The sequence below is a fragment of the Misgurnus anguillicaudatus genome, chromosome 21, assembly GCF_027580225.2.
Source record: "Misgurnus anguillicaudatus chromosome 21, ASM2758022v2, whole genome shotgun sequence".
Taxonomy (NCBI): Eukaryota; Metazoa; Chordata; class Actinopteri; order Cypriniformes; family Cobitidae; genus Misgurnus; species Misgurnus anguillicaudatus.
This window is the reverse complement of record NC_073357.2, coordinates 10,524,982-10,543,571: the sequence shown is the minus strand read 5'-3', so window position 1 is coordinate 10,543,571 and position 18,590 is coordinate 10,524,982. Positions and strand designations below refer to the sequence as shown.

The following is an 18,590-nucleotide window of genomic DNA, read 5'->3' as shown; positions in this document are numbered from 1 at the left end:
CCTGTAATAAAATACTTTCCAGTACAAAGTATTTCATAATGTGAAAAAATGTTAGGTAATTTACCTCACTGGCGAAATAGCTGTAGAGTGCACCCATGTCTTAAATGGTATCAAGACTTGATTCTCAATGTATAACCTACTCTGTGAAACGAAAGGACTTTATAACATTAGGTAACGTAAGGTTACATTTCTCGTAAACCTCCTGTACTTTCATTTCCTCATTTAAATGTGCGCAGCCAGCCCGGCTAGCTCAGTCGGTAGAGCATGAGACTCTTAATCTCAGGGTCGTGGGTTCGAGCCCCACGTTGGGCGTCTAGCTTTTCGTTTTTAATCAAATTCGAAAACGTATTTTGTGTACGACTTGTTATTGTAAGTTTTAATAAATAGCCTACACTTGATATATTATACCGAATTGCCAGGGGACGTCATGTGTTACCACTATAGCGCCAATCATAACAAAAGTATTTTATGAAATTTTAACTAGGACTGTGTCTAGTCATGTTCATGCTGGGAGCGTAGGCTTACATCGCTTATAGCAAATGCAGTTCATCTTTCGCTTTTGACTGCATAATATGTATGTTTTCTGCATTACTGTTAAAAAAGTATTTTGGGGGCGTCATGCACCAAATTTATGTAAGGGGTGCATACTGTAGGTATCATATTATTAACGTCCATTATTATAATAGCCTACATTATAATATATACAGGGGCGGACACTACTTAAGTATTTTTACTTTATACACACAAAAGTATACTTTTAAGTATTCGTATTTTATCAATGTTTTTCTTTGGAAAACATACATTCCAAAGCATATTGTCATAATTTTTACTCCATTACATTTCATAAATTCAAATTTTGGTTTATATTTAATATTTAAGTACATTAGGTATTAAATCATTTTTAATATGCAGGAATACACCGTATGATTCTATGCTTTAGAATGTAGTGAAAATTTTTGTAGTAAAGTAATTTTTCCCAGGACAAACACTCAAGCACAGATGCTTGGAAAACTTACTTAAATACTCAAGTAGTGTCCTCCTCTGAATATATATAATACATAATATAATACAGGCCATATTCTTATGACACAGACAAAAAAATGTAAGAAGCATGGGGTTAATTTAATTGCTTTTTACACATTAATGAAAAGTAAAAATCACAGTTTTACACAGACAACTTATTTAAACGTTATGATGCGCTCCTCGGTCACGTCTGTAATGCTGTAATGATCACTGCAAAAACGGGGAATAAAAAGAAACCTTTGATGCATCGTGAGTGGATCTTAATTTAATGCTTCAATTTTTAGTTTATTTTCACATTTTAATTTAATTGCATTGAAAGCATGAGACTTTAAAAAAAACACTAGACTCTAGAAGAACGCATTTTTGCATCATATTTGACCCTTAAGCGTAAAAGCACATGAACGTGATTTCCGCGCCCCCTCTAGTGGCGAATATAGATGTTCTTCGAACATTAATCTTTGTAGACAATGATGGTACAATCGCTGTTCGGTTTCGTCTTGGTTTGTATAATTTATTAATTTATTACCTCCAGAATGAAGCACGTTATTAAAACATTTAATTTCAGAGTGAAGTGGCAAAATATATTTTGCCTATAAATCAAAGCAACAGATGAAAAGATTCAAGATTTTAACACCTTTAACATTCATGATGCTTTAAAAGGCAGTTCTGGTTCTTCATTCTGAAAATAAACACCACAGTCTTTAATCATATTTTTAATTTGTCTACAATTGCGCAATTAATGGCGATATCCAGATAAATGTCAATAAATATTGTTGAGTCTTCTCGTTGATATAGAGAAAACGTTGTCTGAGGATTGTATAACTCAAGTTCATACGTCCGCTATTATCCACTGGGTGGCGATCTTACCCAATTTAAACACTGACGCATTCACTCAACACTGAAAACAGCGTGTTTTCATCGGGCTCTGAATCTGATCTCTTACAAATGTTCTTCACAAAAATTGAATTATCTTAAAAATATAATTATTTGAGAGGTGAAACGTTTGTTGTTGTTGTTGTTGTTGTTGCTTGAAAGCGGATGGTCTTCTTTCATTTGATATTTTATGTTTAAAGAAGATAATTTTTCTATAAGGCATTAAACTAAAACTGGGTGGCAACTTAAAAAAAAAAAGACGCTGACGGGGAAAGAGTTCAGCATGCTTCCAAGCATTTTTGATCATCATTTCAACAGTTGCACAATATAAATGTTAATGTATAAATGAGATGAATGGTGATTTATAAAATAAACACCACAGTCTTAAATCATATTTTCATTGTGTCTTTGCTGCATCTCTGTTGGTTGGGAACTGTGCTCTGTTTCAGTCACACTTGATTCTGAGGAACTACTTTGTTTGGCGGAAGAGTAATATTTTTACTAATATAATTACAACTTATTTGTGTTTTATTTTTATAAAATCCCGCTAACGTTATGCATATGAAGTAACCGTTTTATAAATGCAATAAACCCCTTAAAGCGTTGGGTTACTCCGCTTCGCATCGTGCCTAACAACGCCCCTTAGCTGTTATAAAATGCACTGGTAACCCACTGCTTCTTGGGGTTTATTGCTTTAGTTTGGCATTCAGCGAGGCAGCTGTCGCGTCGTGCTGAGGAGCAGTTTGCCAGAACCACGCTCTAAAATCAAATTTCTTATTATGTTATATGTTTAATTTATTCATCCGTGTCGTCTCCTTTTATGTTGCACAATTGAACCAGGTGTGACATATGGGGGGCTTGTCCGACCTTTGATTAATTTGTTTAGTTATATTTGCTGAATTGGTTATATGGAGAGACCAAGTGGAAAATTTGTTTAGAGCGTGGTTCTTATTTTGAGAAGAAAAAAAAGGGGTGAGTTTTTGGGGTTTAAACTGTGTCATTTTTATACTTCCAGTTAGGTGGTAGCAATGCTTTGTGTTGTTTTTATTTTAGTTTGTTGTTTTTGTGTTTCTCATGGGTTGAGTGCACTGCCGTGGTGCTGTTTCCAGACTATTTGTTTGGATACACACCAGCGGTATTTGGGTGCTTCAAATGGTTTGACTTTTGGGAGTGCACGAAGACTAGGAAGTAGTTAGTTAGATTTTGTTGTTGGGATTAGGAGGGAGTTGAAAATGTGTGCACAGTTTTATCTGTAAAAAATTACCTGAGTTGGATAATGGTTAGAATTGGTTGAAGTATTTAATAGTTACTTTGGATTTTTGTTACATTATGGTCCTGTACACACTGCATATTAATTCGGTTGTCGCTTCACCTTTTAATGCTTAATCCTGTTCTGTACACACACAGTTCAGTAATTTACGGGACTCACAACCGCATTTTACAACCGAATGAACTCCCGCAAAATCCAGGTAGTGACAACCAAATTTACAAAAACTCTGCACAGTGTGTACATAACTTATGACATTAGTGGAGCAGTTTTGTAAGGCACCTTCAGATGAGCTATTCAATTTGTGCTCTAAGAAACAGTTATGGGAAATTGTAAATCGGTATTATTGAGTGGCATTGATAAGCGATTGAGAAAAGATGAGCTCCTTCAGGCGGTAAGAAATAAATTAGGAGATCGTCAGGTTTTATCAAATACCGGAGGACAAGAAACACCTGTGGCTTGTCCTGTATAGTGATGCAAAGTCCGATTCATTTTCGTGAACCGGCTCTTTTCGGACAGTTCGGCTCATTGAACCGGTTCAAAAAGCCGATTCACATGTTCCTGACGTCATCAAGAAATGACATCACTACGCTACATCAACACTACAATGAAACATTCAAATAAAGTCGTTTGTGTCAACACATTAAAACATTTAAAGGGGCTGTATGTAGTTTTCAGTGGCCTTTAGTGGTGATGTTTCAGATTGCAACCAATAAGTTTACAAGCGCGTGCTCGAACTCATGAGCGACGGCCAGACTGAGATGCAACACACCGGAGAAAGCACCACACAACATGCTGGAAACTCAGGTAAACTCCCACTGCAATGTTAAATTGACTGCATTTAGCCTATGTAATGTGGTGTTACATAGGTAAACTTACGGTAAGATAATGAATACACTGAACAATTTCAGTATAACAGTAAAGCCCGGTATACACTGTGCTTTTTTTAAGTAGTCCGTAAGGATTGTTGCTTGCCACACTGTGCGATCAATATCATAGTTAAGTCCATGTCACACTGTATAATCTCAGTTTCCATCAATGTCAGACTGTACAAGTTCAAAGACTTTTAAAAATCGGACGCTCGCAAACAAACACGTCCGCAGTTTTACGTCATCGATTGACGACGGCTGAGCAAACATGCTAAAGCGAAGGCTAGCAAACCGAAACATCTTAAAAACTTAAGCACAAATTCGAAATATATTTTACATGCTTTGTAGTAGGGCTGTTGAAATGAATTTCAGTAATCGAATATAATTCGAATATTAAAAAAAATAATACTGATCGAATGTTAAAACTACTATTCGAATGGGATTTAAAAAAAATTTTTTTTGTGTGTGTTCACTATCTAACGCATTTAATGCTGTTAAATACCGCTAGCTACCTCGACCCGCGTTTCCATTGGCTAATTCATTTGAAATGAGACCAGCAGCAGGAGGTACGTGAGAAAGAGAAAGCGGAGCTGATAGCGATTGCGGAGGAAGGTTATGAGGAAGACGAGAACGGAGCAGCCAAGGTGAAGAGGACAGTGTCAGGAGAAAACCGCTCTTAGTGCTATGGGCGACCGTTTTGGGAATGTCTTTAATGCTAATTTGTTTGGATAGGTTTGTCTTTTTGACCAGTGACAAAATACTTGTTCAAGATCACACTTCCTCTAAGGTGTGTTTAAATGAAAAAAGAATAGTGAAATTGGAGGCCAGGGGATGTGTGTGCTGTGTGTAAGTATTGTATAACTAATGATGCGATCTATGCAGCCCTCATACGAGAACAAAGAGAACTGCGTTGATAATGAAATTGTTCATTAAAGTTGACAACTTTGTTAATCTTAGTTTGTGTCTAAGCTTAATCATTAATTAGCAAGAAAGCTATTACCTGTTATTAAATAATTACATGTTTATTAGTAATACTGCAATGTCTTCTAGTGGACATAATTTAAAACAAGTCAACTATACGAGCTCATAGTGGCATTGGCAATGCATAAGCCCGTTTTTACAATGTGTGTAGATAGATACATAGTAAATATTAATAAGTCAAATTTGAGCATTAAATAATCGATTATAAATCGAATATTAAAAAAAAATAATGAATGAAATTCGAATGGGATAATAGAGGAAGATTGACAGCCCTACTTTGTAGTAATGTTAGCTTAATTGTCCAATAGAATGAAAGCCGGAGGTTTTTCCATAATTCAATTGCCCTGCCGATGTTAATCCGTATTTTTGTCTGAAGTTGATCCGATTCACGTTTGGCCTTACGAGCTTCAGCAGATAATTTTTTTCTTCACAATATGTGGAGATTGTGTTGGAGTCTGTGTTGTGCTGGGAGCAGGTCGTTTCTTAATGTTATCAGACATGTTGCAGTGTCGTCGCTGTTGAGTGCAAAGTCAGTAGACGAGGCTCGGGAGCACGCATGCAGGTGACGTCACTGGATTTCACGCCAAATCCGACCCAGTACTTTCACATAAAAATAATATATTTTTTTAGAGGTAATAGCAAAACCCGCAAAGTGGATAATTTTAATGTAAGATTACAACCCCTTCACACACAGGCAATTGAAAAGGGATTAGTAAGTAGAAACAATAAATACAGCTCCTTTAAATAAAAAGTTGTTCTTATTGTGCATGCATATTCTGAATAAATCGTACCAAAACTAAAGCTTTTTAATTAAACAAGCATATCAAGAAACTAATAAAACACTTCGCGCATCAGGCTTGTTCAAATCCTCTGTGATTCACACGCAGTGTCAGCAACTTATCCGTCAGAATCATCGACAATCCTTGCCTTGGCAATCATCAACAAACTTTGTTTGGTTCTTTTTAAGTCCGACGTGCTATTTCGGCTGTGCGTCATCAACCCGGAAACCTATGCCCAAAATTAAAGTTCGATTTGTGAACTGGCTCGACCAGTTACTGAAAACAACTTGCACTAACATATCTTAAAATAAATCAGTGCTTTGTTTTGCCTCAAGATGCACACAACTAATGTTTTTAGTAAGGCATGTTTGTTAAAACTAGTAATAAAACTAGGGCCTAGACTAATCCCTGTCCGGGAAACCACCTCATAGTGTATTTTTATGCTTTAGTTTAGTAGAGTCAAAAACGTTGAGTTCAGGAGTGCACGTCACTCGCGCTGCGCAGTCGCAGACCCATTGATGTGTATTGTCAAAGACAAAGTAACACTTATGTATGCTTAAATTATTACTATATTTAAGATATCAATACTTTTTAGAAAACATCAATACCAAATTATAGCTTCTAGGCATTGATGTGCACATCCCTTCTGTTAAACAACGTTTGATCCCCCTCAGCAGGCAGAGTAAACCTTTTTCACATTAAAATGAATATATTTATTATGCTACTAAACGCCCCTCCGGCGTGTTCCACCTCGAGGAGGTCCCCAAAAGCACCCAAATGACCAACAAGACGAACACAGGTAAGTTAAAACAAATTTTATTTAAGTTAATTAAAATGCTCTGAGCAAAGGGGAAGGGCAAGGGGAAATATTAAAAAGTCTCTCTTTGGTCCTCTACAGATCTCCAAGGCAGGGGCCAAATGCCGAGCCGGCACTGCTGAGCACGGGAAGAGGGGCCGTGAAGGGCGGAGTTCCTCCCTTGGGTCCTACTATCCGTGGCGCGCTCCCTGGCTCCTGGAGGCAGATCAAACAAGCGTCTGACTGACAATGATCAGGTGATGAGTGACATCATAGGGTCAGTCAGGGATTAGCGGGGAACTCGCCATAATAAAGAACTAAATAAAATTATGATGCCCGATAAAGAGCGCTGTAGATCCATTTCTTTTTATTTATTTTATGTTACTTTTGATGTATATTTTTTTTTCAACCACTAGCTGGCAGTGACTCTATATGGGGCCCTCTGCTGGCCACGGGGCCCTTTGCGATCGCAAGGGTTGTTTAGTGGCTGGGCCGGCTCTGTGCATGGGTTGGGAGGGGGTCAGACATGGTACAAATTGATAACTTTTATTGTCTTTCACAAGCAGCACACATAAACAAGTTTCTGATAAAGTGACCTAAACTGTCTTTCAAGTGATGAACGAAGACAAAACTGACGATGCATTTATATATTTTTAAGGTAAAATGTAAGGCAACATTTGTTTCATTATTCCTCATAACATTTTAAAGCCACGATCTACAGAACATCACACAAAAAAACATTTTGATAACTAAACCTAAAAATATAACAAAGGTGATCCTGCCTTGGAAACCTTGGCTAATTCAGTGTTTTTATTTAATTTGGAGATTAAGCGCGTCAAAGCAGTCATGACCAAAAAAACGACAAATGAGAAATGACAAATAATTTGTGACTGTTACTGCAAATTATAAAAACTAAGCTTTATATACAATTCATAAAAACACTGAAATTAATGATTTTATAGACATGCGTTATTATTTAGCACAGAAATACCTGCTTGCATGCTTTCACTTTGATCATCTCCATTTACTTTAGATACAGAAACAACTGATGATATTATTTATTTCAGGAATCTCTTTTCTATCATTTGAAAGTGAACCCCGACAATAAAATTAAATCACAAGAAAGACAGTCGTGTCAGGCATAAATACAGATATTTTGCAGATATTTTTCGTTTCATCACCGAAATTTTAAGAAACGGCTTACCTGTTTTGTAGTTTAACTTTTGAAAAGATAACCACAATATTTTAAATACATTTTAAAAACTTACACCCGTCGAAAACATCCGTTTTTTAATGTTTTATTTTGATGAACTTCTAAATATGAGACGAAGAGCACCTAGCACGTTTGGCTAAATTGCATGCGCAAGCATGGCCAGCACGCAATAGCGCAACATCGATACAACGAAAAGCAATCCAAAATGTACAGACTTAAATTAGATCAGAATTTACGTTTATAATAAATACATTTTTTTAATAAAATAAGGTCAGAAGTAAAGTGCAGAACAAATATGTGCAAAATGCCTCAAGTGCACGAAAACAAAACACAAGCCAAATAGATAAATCAGATAACCCGGAGTGATTTATAAATAAAATAAAATAAAGAAATTATTAAAAGAATGAAAGTATAGCCAGAATTACCAGCTTTTTCTTTTAAATGCAGAAACAAAGAGGCAATTGTTTATTAACATAGAAACTCTTATGGACGTGTAGCCCCGTCACAGGGGTTGCTGGATTTATTAACGCATTTTAAAAATATTTATTAAAAGCTGATACTTTACATATTATTTTCAGCATGATAATAATATGCTGTATATTAATATATTGTGAGAAAGCTGTTATATGTGAAATCAGATAATGTGTGCACCCATATATGGCCAAAATTAAAGGATCCTCATTTCATAACACATCTGCGACGATTCGACTGTGAGATTGGTAGTTGAATCAGGCTTCTCGTATCGATGCATCGAATCTTCGACTATTCGGGGTCACCCCTACCGTGAACTAACTCTCTTTCTCTTTGATTTCCTTTCTGCAGCACACCAAGGCCACTCTCCTCCGTCCGCTGCCGGCCAGCGCACTTCCCTGGATCAAAACTGTGGTCACAGATATACAAGAAACAGGTTAGCGAGGGGGGGGGGGCTCGCTGTGCACTAGCGCCTCTTGTTGGCCTACGGAGCTGGAGAAACAGAAAGACAATGTCGTCCTTGATGGTCAGCACGTCCCAGCGGCTCCACAGTGTTCCTCACGGCAACACGGATATTTCCTAGGGCGGTACGAGCGACAAGGACACAGCACAGCACTGCAATTGCTTCGAGTGCGCACACGTCAATAATGCACTCTTCACACACGGCACTCCACACTTTTTTTAGTGAAAATTAAGGCTCGTACCTCCACTCTGGTCTGCACACTTCGCTGAGGGACTGATGTTTTCCACTTGCGGCCATGGACGCTCTGGACTGATGACGCGGGCCCCCCGCACTACACTCTGGGTATCCTCCGGTCCCTCTGGCTCACTCACCGACTTCGGTTTCCACGATAGGGCCACTACGTGAATATACACTCCTCACACAGCAATGGCGGTTCGAATCTCCAAGCTTTCATCACATTACAAGAGATATTTGTACTCAAATCGGTCCTGATGTTTTCTCCCTCTCTGGGGTCATCCTCTCTATTCCAGCGTTATCTGAAGAAGTCACCAGCTGTACACACTATCCTTTAAGGATCGCCCTTCGTGCCCGTCTTCAATACAGATAAGTATTTTTACGTGAACATGTATCACTTTCTAGATGTATGGCAATTCAAACCTGATTCCATAATTGATCCTTCTGTCTTTGTCTCCTCTAACAGGTCCGCTCTTTCTCCACTTCCTCTTCGTCCACTGCACTGCCACTTGCCACAACGCCCGCTACAAACACCGTCATCAACGGGGGAAAACAACTGCAAACAACTCACGTTTCACAGGCTCCTTATAAGCCTCTTCTTCCTCCAAATCTTCCAATCAGCGTTCGCCACGCCGACGCTCTCACCTGTCGCCGCTGGTTTCCGCTGATTTGGTCGCCCAAGGCAACCCAGAAGTGTTGGTGTTTGCATACATCGGTTAGGGCGGAACCATTCTTCCCAACTTTTGGTTCCGTCCCCATAGTCACTCGTGACAATTACACTACTTTGCGCCTTAAAATTATGAAAATTTGACATTAACGAGACAGACAGAAACCCTGCAATTGGCATGACAAATCCGTCTTAGACTTCCATCATAGCAACGGAGAACTTTGATCAACTTATAATTGAAAAATAATGGAAAATGCTGTGAACTAACCTGCGCCACTAAGCAAGCATGCTAACTTCAAAGCTAGAACTGAAGTTAGAACACTAAAACTCTCTAAAACAGTTTTGGACAGTTGCATAAACAAAAATCACTTAGTTAAAACTGTGTCTTAAGAAATATTTTGACAAACTAGAAATTATTTAGGAAAGACTTACTGTTCGGCTTCAAATTAGACCAATCTACATTTTTTATAACTGACTGGCATTGGATTAAATGGTGAGTGAATCCTCACCTTTGTCTTGCCTGCCTGAAATTGTAAAAGATCGACTGACCAAACAATGGATCCAGCAGTTGCCCTCGTCCATCTAAGCCAAGGTAATCAGTCCCTTGAGGACCATATTCAGACATTTCTGAATATTTCCAACACCACAAACCTTCCAGATTTCATGCTGATAGATTTTATCTGTTATGGATTAAATCAACCTCTCAAAGACATTCTCACCCATAAAGGTCCTCGAGGCTCACTTGAAAAATTTTTGGACTATGCCCTTTGTTTAAGCAGATCCTCCTTTACTGTGGGCCAGGTTGAGGAGGAGGCCTTGCATAAACATTTTTTGGGAGGGGGCAGTATGCACCAGGATCTAAAGGCCGGAGTTCCAGGCCGGACACGGATGCCTGTATGCAATACTTTTAGGTTGGCCAGTCCAAGAATTATACCGGTATCTTTTCCTAAGATAGCCACCGCCATACCTGCACCTGCTTTCCATATGGCCACTGCCATACCTGCACCTGTCCTCGAAGGCCATTGTCAAGCCTACATCGGTTCTCAAGAGGGCTGTCATCAAGCCTGCACCTGTTCTCAAGATGGCTGCCGTAACACCCGGGTCACTTCACAAGATGGCGGTCACACCCGAGCCACTTCACAAGATGGCGGTCACACCCAAGCCACTTTACAAGATGGCGGTTACACCCGAGCCACTTCACAAGATGTCGGTCACACCCGTGCCACTTCACAAGATGGCTGTCACACCCGAGCCACTTCACAAGATGGCTGTTACACTCAAGCCACTTCACAAGATGGCCACCTCACCAGCCTCTTCAGTTCATGCTAGGACTTGGAGGTCAATGTCTAGTCTGGAGGATACCCATATGATGTCAGTACAGAAGGCAGGGATCCCAAGTCCGTTTGTGTACAGTTCTGTGGTCTCTATGGTGCTCGAGGTATGTTCTTTGACTTCTGTGCTCCCTGTGTTTGCCATGGCTCTGTGGTGTGTCTGCTTTCTGCTCTTCTGTTCCACAATAAGTCTCTCAAGCTCATGAACCTGAGTCTCCTGCACTTTCTGTCATGCCTGAGAGGTCTGAACCTGAGTCCTCTGCACTTCCTATCATGGCTGAAAGGTTTGCATTTGAGTCCCTTGAGCTTCTGGCCTCGACCAAGTTAGCTGAGCCCAAGTTTCCTGAATTTCCTGACCATAACACCTGTTTCCGAGTTCACTGAGTTTACTTTAAAGGCTGAGATGGTTACTCCTGAGTTCCCAGTATCCTGTAGGTCAGCTAACACGGTCACTCCCAAGCCCCATAGACTCTTCCCTTGCCAAAATGGCTATGCACAACTCTCAAAGTCCCTATGCCTGTCTAAGATGGCAGATCCTGAACTCTCTGTCCTGTCTGAGATGGCCGACTATGAACTCTCTGCCTGGTCCAAGATGGCCGATCCTGAACTCTCTGCTTTGACAAGATGGCCACTCCTGAACTAACCAATTTCTCTGCTTTGTTGGCCGTGTGTTTCGCTAACCTGGCTTTGCCAGCCTCTCTCTTTCCTGTCTCTATTTACAGGCCCGAAGCACCTCCAGCACCACCATGGGTTGCGATTCCGCCCTGGCTTCCTGCTCTGCCGGCTCCGCCCTTGCTTCCTTGCTTTCTGCCACTGCACGGGCCAGGTTTGCCACCCACCTGGACAGTTAATGGTTTAAGAGCGTCTGGAAGCCGCTCTTTGTGGCGGGGTTCTGTAACAGTTCTGTTCTTGGACTTTTAGTTTGTATTTGAGTTCCTACTTCCTGTTCTGTCTTGTAGTCTGTTTGTAGTTTTGTTTTCTTATTGGTTCCCATATTGATTGTTTCCCCAGGTGTTTCCAGTCTTCCTTGTTTGCTGCCATGGTCACTCACACACTCACTCATTGCCTATTTTTTGTTGTCATAGTGTTTCATTGTTTCTGTTCTGTGATTGGTGGTTCACACATTTAAATACCTTGTTAGTTCAGTGCCCATTTGTTAGTCTATGTTTAGTGTTACTTCGAATACAGTCTTACTTCGAATACAGTCTGACTATCCAGGGTACAAGTCAGGCAACAGACGGATCGGCTTAACCGTCCATCTGTTAGCTGCCGTGATGTCAAGATCACTTATATCCCAGCACTTCGACTCAATCTTACCAGAATATCAACACATTTCAACTGTATCTGTTCCCCGAACAAATAAATACAGAGCACCGCTTGCCACATCTGGTACCAGGGTTGCCAGGTCCAAGAAAAATTTCCAGCCCAATGACAACTTAAAACCCGCCCAAAAGAAATGAAAACTAGCCCAATTTTTACATTTGTCCAATCACAGTTGAAACCTCCGGGATAACAACAAAGGCTCTAAAATAAACGCTTACTATTGCTTTTAATGTACTTTACATGCAGAAGAAAATTTTCTTAATGCACTTACGGTGCTCTATTTTCACAAAAAAATCTACTTTAGTACTTCTTAAGATTATCTTAAGTACATCTTAGTGTACCCAACCGTGCTATATTGAGACAGTATGAACTCTGCCCTTTTAACATACTATCTACATATTTAAAATGTTCTATTTAACTTGAAAAGATCATACAAAGATGGGTTCACGTGGTCTGTAAATATCCTCTCAGTATAGACGTATCTCCTTACGTAAGGTAATTTCTTGTTCCTGACGTGATATTAAGAGCAAAAAGCGCCCCTCCACTCACTTTTCCACTGACTTCCTGACGCTGCAGATGTCCTTGGGTTGACATGTATTGCTTATGGCATTAATGCACATTAGGAAAATAAAGAACGTTCATTTTATAAGTCTACAGATAAACATTTTCGTGGCCGCGGCACATTATAAAACTAGCCCAAAAAACCGCAACCCGCAGCTCCGAATTTTTTCCCGCAACTGTATTTTCAAAACAGCCCAATTGTGCGGGAAAACCGCAAACCTGGCAACACTGTCTGGTACAAATCTGATTAATATAAAATTAGATAACAATACATTAACAGATGAACCTCGAATGTTAAAATTCGGCCTTCTTAACATTAGATCGCTTACCAATAAAGAACCTAGTGTCAATGAAATAGTTACAGACCAAAACTTAGATGCACTCTGTTTAACGGCTTAAAGCAGACGACTACATTAGTTTAAACGAATCCACCCCACAATACAATTATTATAAACACGAACCTCGATTAAAGGGGAGAGGGGGTGGTGTAGCTACAATATACAACAAAATTTTTAAAGTAAACCAAAAATCTGAAGTAAAATTTAAATCATTCGAACTAATGTTGTTAAATATGGAAATAACCGATCGTAACCACAAACAGCTCTCTTTTGCCTTAGCTACAATCTATAGACCTCCGGGCCACCATGCAGATTTCCTTAAAGAAATAGCAGATTTCCTGTCTGAGCTTGTAGTCACTGTAGATAAAGCTCTTATCGTTGGTGATTTTAATATTCATGTGGATAACCCAAAAGATGCACTAGGACGTGCATTTATGGATGTTCTAAATTCTCTCAATATTAGACAAAACGTGACAGGGCCAACGCATACTCGTAAGCACACATTAGACTTAATTCTGTCACTCGGGCTCAATATTAATGACATCAAAATATCACCTCAGAGTGATGCAGTTTCTGACCATTACCTTGTGTCATACACTGTACTTCTAGATAGGATCACTCAATCCACAACATGCTACAGATTAGCCAGAACAATAATTTCCACCACTAAAGATAGATTTATTAGCACTCTTCCAGACCTGTCCCAAATTAAACATGTAGCAGATAACTGTGACGATCTAGATATTGTAATAGAAAACCTAAACAATGTCTGTTCTAACACATTGGATGCCGTTGCTCCCATTCGAAAAAAGAGAATCAAAGAAAAACCGCCAGCTCCATGGTATGATCATCACACCGCAGCACTCAAAAAGGCAACTAGGAAAATGGAAAGAAATTATAGAAGCACAAAGTTAGAGGTATGGCGTGCAGCATGGAAAGAGAGTGTTAAACAATACAGACAGGCTATTAAAACCGCCAGATCTACCTATCTTAGCAAGCTTATTAATGAGAATCATAATAACCCTCGTTTCCTCTTCAGCACCGTTGCAAAACTGACTAGAAATAAAGAACAAACAGAAACCAATAGTAAACTTCAACACAATAGTAACGACTTCATGAACTTCTTTTCTAACAAAATTACGGCTTTAAGGGAAAACATCGTAGCTACCCAGGCAGCCACCACTCTACCCGTTAGTTCACTTAACACTAGACTACCATACGAACATCTTGATTCATTTAAACCTACTACAATAGATGAGCTCTCTAGACTAGTTACATCATCCAAATCATCATCCTGTATATTAGACCCCGTTCCCACAAAACTGCTTAAAGAGGTATTCCCTGTAGTGTCAACCCCGGTTCTATAATCTTTAACTCATCGCTAGAAATAGGATACGTTCCAACAGCTTTCAAACTAGCAGTTATTAAACCGCTGATTAAAAAAACGCAGCTTGATCAGGAAGAGCTTAATAACTTTAGACCAATCTCAAATCTCCCTTTTCTTTCGAAAATATTAGAAAAGGTAGTAGCAAGCCAGTTACGCACATTCTTGACAAATAATAGTACATATGAAAAGTTCCAATCAGGATTCAGGCCCCACCATAGCACAGAGACAGCGTTGCTTAGAGTTACAAATGACCTCCTATTAACATCCGATCGTGGTGAAATCTCAATTCTTATATTATTAGACCTTAGTGCAGCCTTTGACACAATAGATCATACAATCTTACTCAATAGACTAGAAAACTATGTTGGTATCAGTGGTCAGGCGCTAGCCTGGTTTAGGTCGTATCTAACCAATCGCTATCACTTCACTTTGTTTATGTAAACGAGGAAGAGTCATATCACTCCCTGGTTAAATACAGTGTACCGCAGGGTTCGGTTTTAGGTCCTATCCTGTTCTCGTTATACATGTTACCTCTAGGAGACATTATCAGGAAACATAACATAAGTTTTCACTGCTATGCGGATGATACTCAGCTTTACATCTCCTCACATCCCAGCGAAACACACACGTTTTCTAAGCTAACAGACTGCCTTAGCGATGTTAGTGACTGGATGGCACATAACTTTCTTAAGCTGAACTCCAATAAGACAGAGATACTTATTATTGAACCGAATCGCTACAAACATAATATGTCAGATTACAAGTTGCACATAGATGGCTGCACTGTGGTGCCATCTTCCACGGTTAGGAACTTAGGTGTGATGTTCGACAGCAACTTATCCTTCGTTAGTCATATCGCCAACGTCTGCCGCAATATCTCGAAAATACGCCATATACTGTCTACATCTGACGCAGAGAAGCTTATCCATGCTTTTATGACCTCTAGAATAGACTATTGTAACTCGCTACTCGGGGGATGCCATGCAAATCAAGTAAACAAGCTTCAGCTAGTTCAAAACGCTTCCGCAAGGGTACTTACTCGATCTAAAAAGTATGACCACATAAGCCCAATTCTGGCATCTTTACACTGGCTACCAGTTAAATATCGCATACAATTTAAAAAATCACTAATCACCTACAAAGCTTTAAATGGCCTAGCACCCTCATATCTTAGAGAATTACTATCAGAATACAATCCATCACGCACACTACGGTCGCAAAATTCTGGTCTCTTGATTATCCCTAGACTATCAAAAGTGTCTAAAAGTGGAAGGTCATTTTCCTACTTAGCCCCTAAGCTCTGGAATGATTTACCAACCGATGTCCGAGAATCAGACACAGTCGATAATTTTAAATCTAGACTTAAAACTTTTCTCTTCAACAAAGCATTCGCATAATTTGTCTAGTAAAAGTACTTAACTCGAAATAGTTATCTGTACGGAACAAAGCACTCGCGGTCATAACACAGACCAACCAAATAAATAAATAAAAACCTTATCTTAACCTATAGTCGGATTGCGATTTTGGAACTTTCGTGTTCTTGTGAATAGTATGCCATACAAACCCGTTTGCCACTGAACCTGCATTAACGACGACAGTGGGGCCTCCAGCCTTAGTCAAACGGGTTGGCACGTATGGTTGGGTTGTGATTTTGGCGCTTTCTTTGTATTGCAAATAGTATGCCATACAAACCCGTTTGCCACTGAACCTGCATTAACGACGACAGTGGGGCTTCCGGCCTTAGTCAAACGGGTTGGCACGTATGATCGGGTTGCGATTTTGACGCTTTCTTGTGTCTTGTGAATAGTATGCCATACAGACCCGTTTGCCACTGAACCTGCATTAACGACGACAGTGGGGCCTCCAGCCTTAGTCAAACGGGTTGACACGTATGGTCAGGTTGCGATGTTGGCGTTTTTTTTCGTGATCTTGTAAATAGTATGCAATATAGACCCGTTTGCCACTATACCTGCATTAACGACGACAGTGGGGTTACAGGCCTTAGTCAAACGGGTCGACAGGTTTCATTTTCTCTTAAAAATCGGAAGGTGACCCTTAGTTACCATATATACCGTTGCAGTGGGCCCCCAATTTGCAAAATCCTCAACTGTGGATAAAACAATTATGCCTCAATAGTTAGTCTGTCTGAAACTAAGCTGATTAAACCACATCACTGTGTGACACTTGCATTACATGTGAACGGCCCCTACGCTAATATGATTTTGTTTTTCTCTCCCTGTCTCGTCCCTGGGTCCCATTGACCCTGAGGACAATGGGACAAACAGACCCAGTTCCGGTAGATGTGAAAGTCGGCACACCTCTGATCTACTGGTCGTCCTTCAATGTGATGCCCAGCTGATGCCTGACCAACGACCACCGGCAGGACCCGCTTAATATCCGCTTAATCTCTGCTTAGGCCATGTTTACATTAGAGCATTTACGTTTTAAAACGGCATTTTAAAATGAAAACGATCCTGGTTTATACTGGCATTTTTAAAAGAATCTTCATCCACACTACACACCACCATAAACGCATGAAACATGACCAATCACGTAACTGGGCATGCGCATATAAGTGTAAAATAACTTATTACTCTAATAATACCTTACCTTTGCACGTTTACGCAGCCTAGGGGTGTGCGATATTGACAAAAAGTCATACATGGATCCTTTGCTGGCAACTATAACAGACACTATTTTTGAACCTATAAAAATGTGTTTGGGAAAGTCTTATACTGTTCTATTTCCCCCCCTACAACATATTAATATGATTAATAGGTTCATTTTGATTTTATAACTAAACAGGAAGGTCTTTATGATTTAAAAAGAAAGCATTCTAAACAGTAGCGACCTTGAAGCAAAAATAAATTTCAGCAAATGCAAACTTCAATCAAACATATAGTAAGAAGTGAAGTATTGCTTTAGCCTACCAGAAATGCTTATTGCATTAATTTTTAAAAGTGTGCGTGGTCCGTGCACATCCTCCGCTAGCAACACACAAATAGCTAAAAGCCAAGCGCCTAAACAAGCATTATATTAATGACGTTGAGTTTATTGTTTTTATTAATTTATATTCACAAAACTTATCAACAAAACATCGATTAAAATTAAGAGACCAATTATATGAAACGAAATTCATTTTAAAGTAGCAAACAAAACTTACATTAAACTGGAAAATAATGTCTGACCCATTACAATTCTCCCTTCATATTGGCCTTTGCAACGCATATGGCGTATAAAATTACAGTCTTTCGTAAGCTAATTAAATTTAAACAAAACATAAACACATTAAACCCAACAATACTCAAACATTAATATAAAACAGACATTATTTATAAGGATACATGTTAAAACAATCCGATATAGCGTTTATAATAGCTGGTTGGTAGATGTTTACTATTTTTTGCAAAACCTCCGTTGCAAACCAACATTTACATCAATAAAATAATTTTTACTTTGAAAATGATGTGCTGTCACGTTAATATCAGCTGTTCGTTTACATAAGACTCCGTCTACGTTCATTTACACTCAGAGCAACGTCTGAGTTCTCAAACTAAAACAGGGTCTTCAGCGTTTGCGAACGAATCCGTTTATGAGGGTCGAAAACTGTGATGTAGTGTAGATGAAAGGCGTAAACGTAGCAAAAGTAACGCGTTTTAAAGCATAAACGCATTAATGTAAACATAGCCTTAATCTCCGCTTAATCTCCGCTTAAGCTCCTTATCCGTTTATATGTGTGTATATACATGTATATCTCCCAAGGGTTTTTCCCTCCTAGGACTTTTATTTTTATTTCCTCGGCTAAACAACCCGGGGTTTTTGTTTTTTTTCTCCTAGGGGGTTTTTTACCCCGGGGAGGTAGCCTGCTTTGGCTTAACTTAGCTTCTTCTTCTCGACGTTACATTAGTAATATGCTCGCTCATAATGTCGCGTCATAGCCGCAGCAAATTTGACTGCTTATGCTATTGTGTATTATGTTATGCTATCTGTCGTTTTTCTGTGCTTTTACTGCTT

General features: G+C 39.4%; 1 non-coding gene across 1 annotated transcript; it reads left to right on the top strand.

Annotated features, from left to right (window-relative positions):
• Positions 1-239: 239 nt before the first annotated feature.
• Positions 240-312, top strand: trnak-cuu (transfer RNA lysine (anticodon CUU)). Its single transcript has one exon. It is a non-coding gene; the product is annotated as a tRNA-Lys (tRNA).
• Positions 313-18,590: the final 18,278 nt, after the last annotated feature.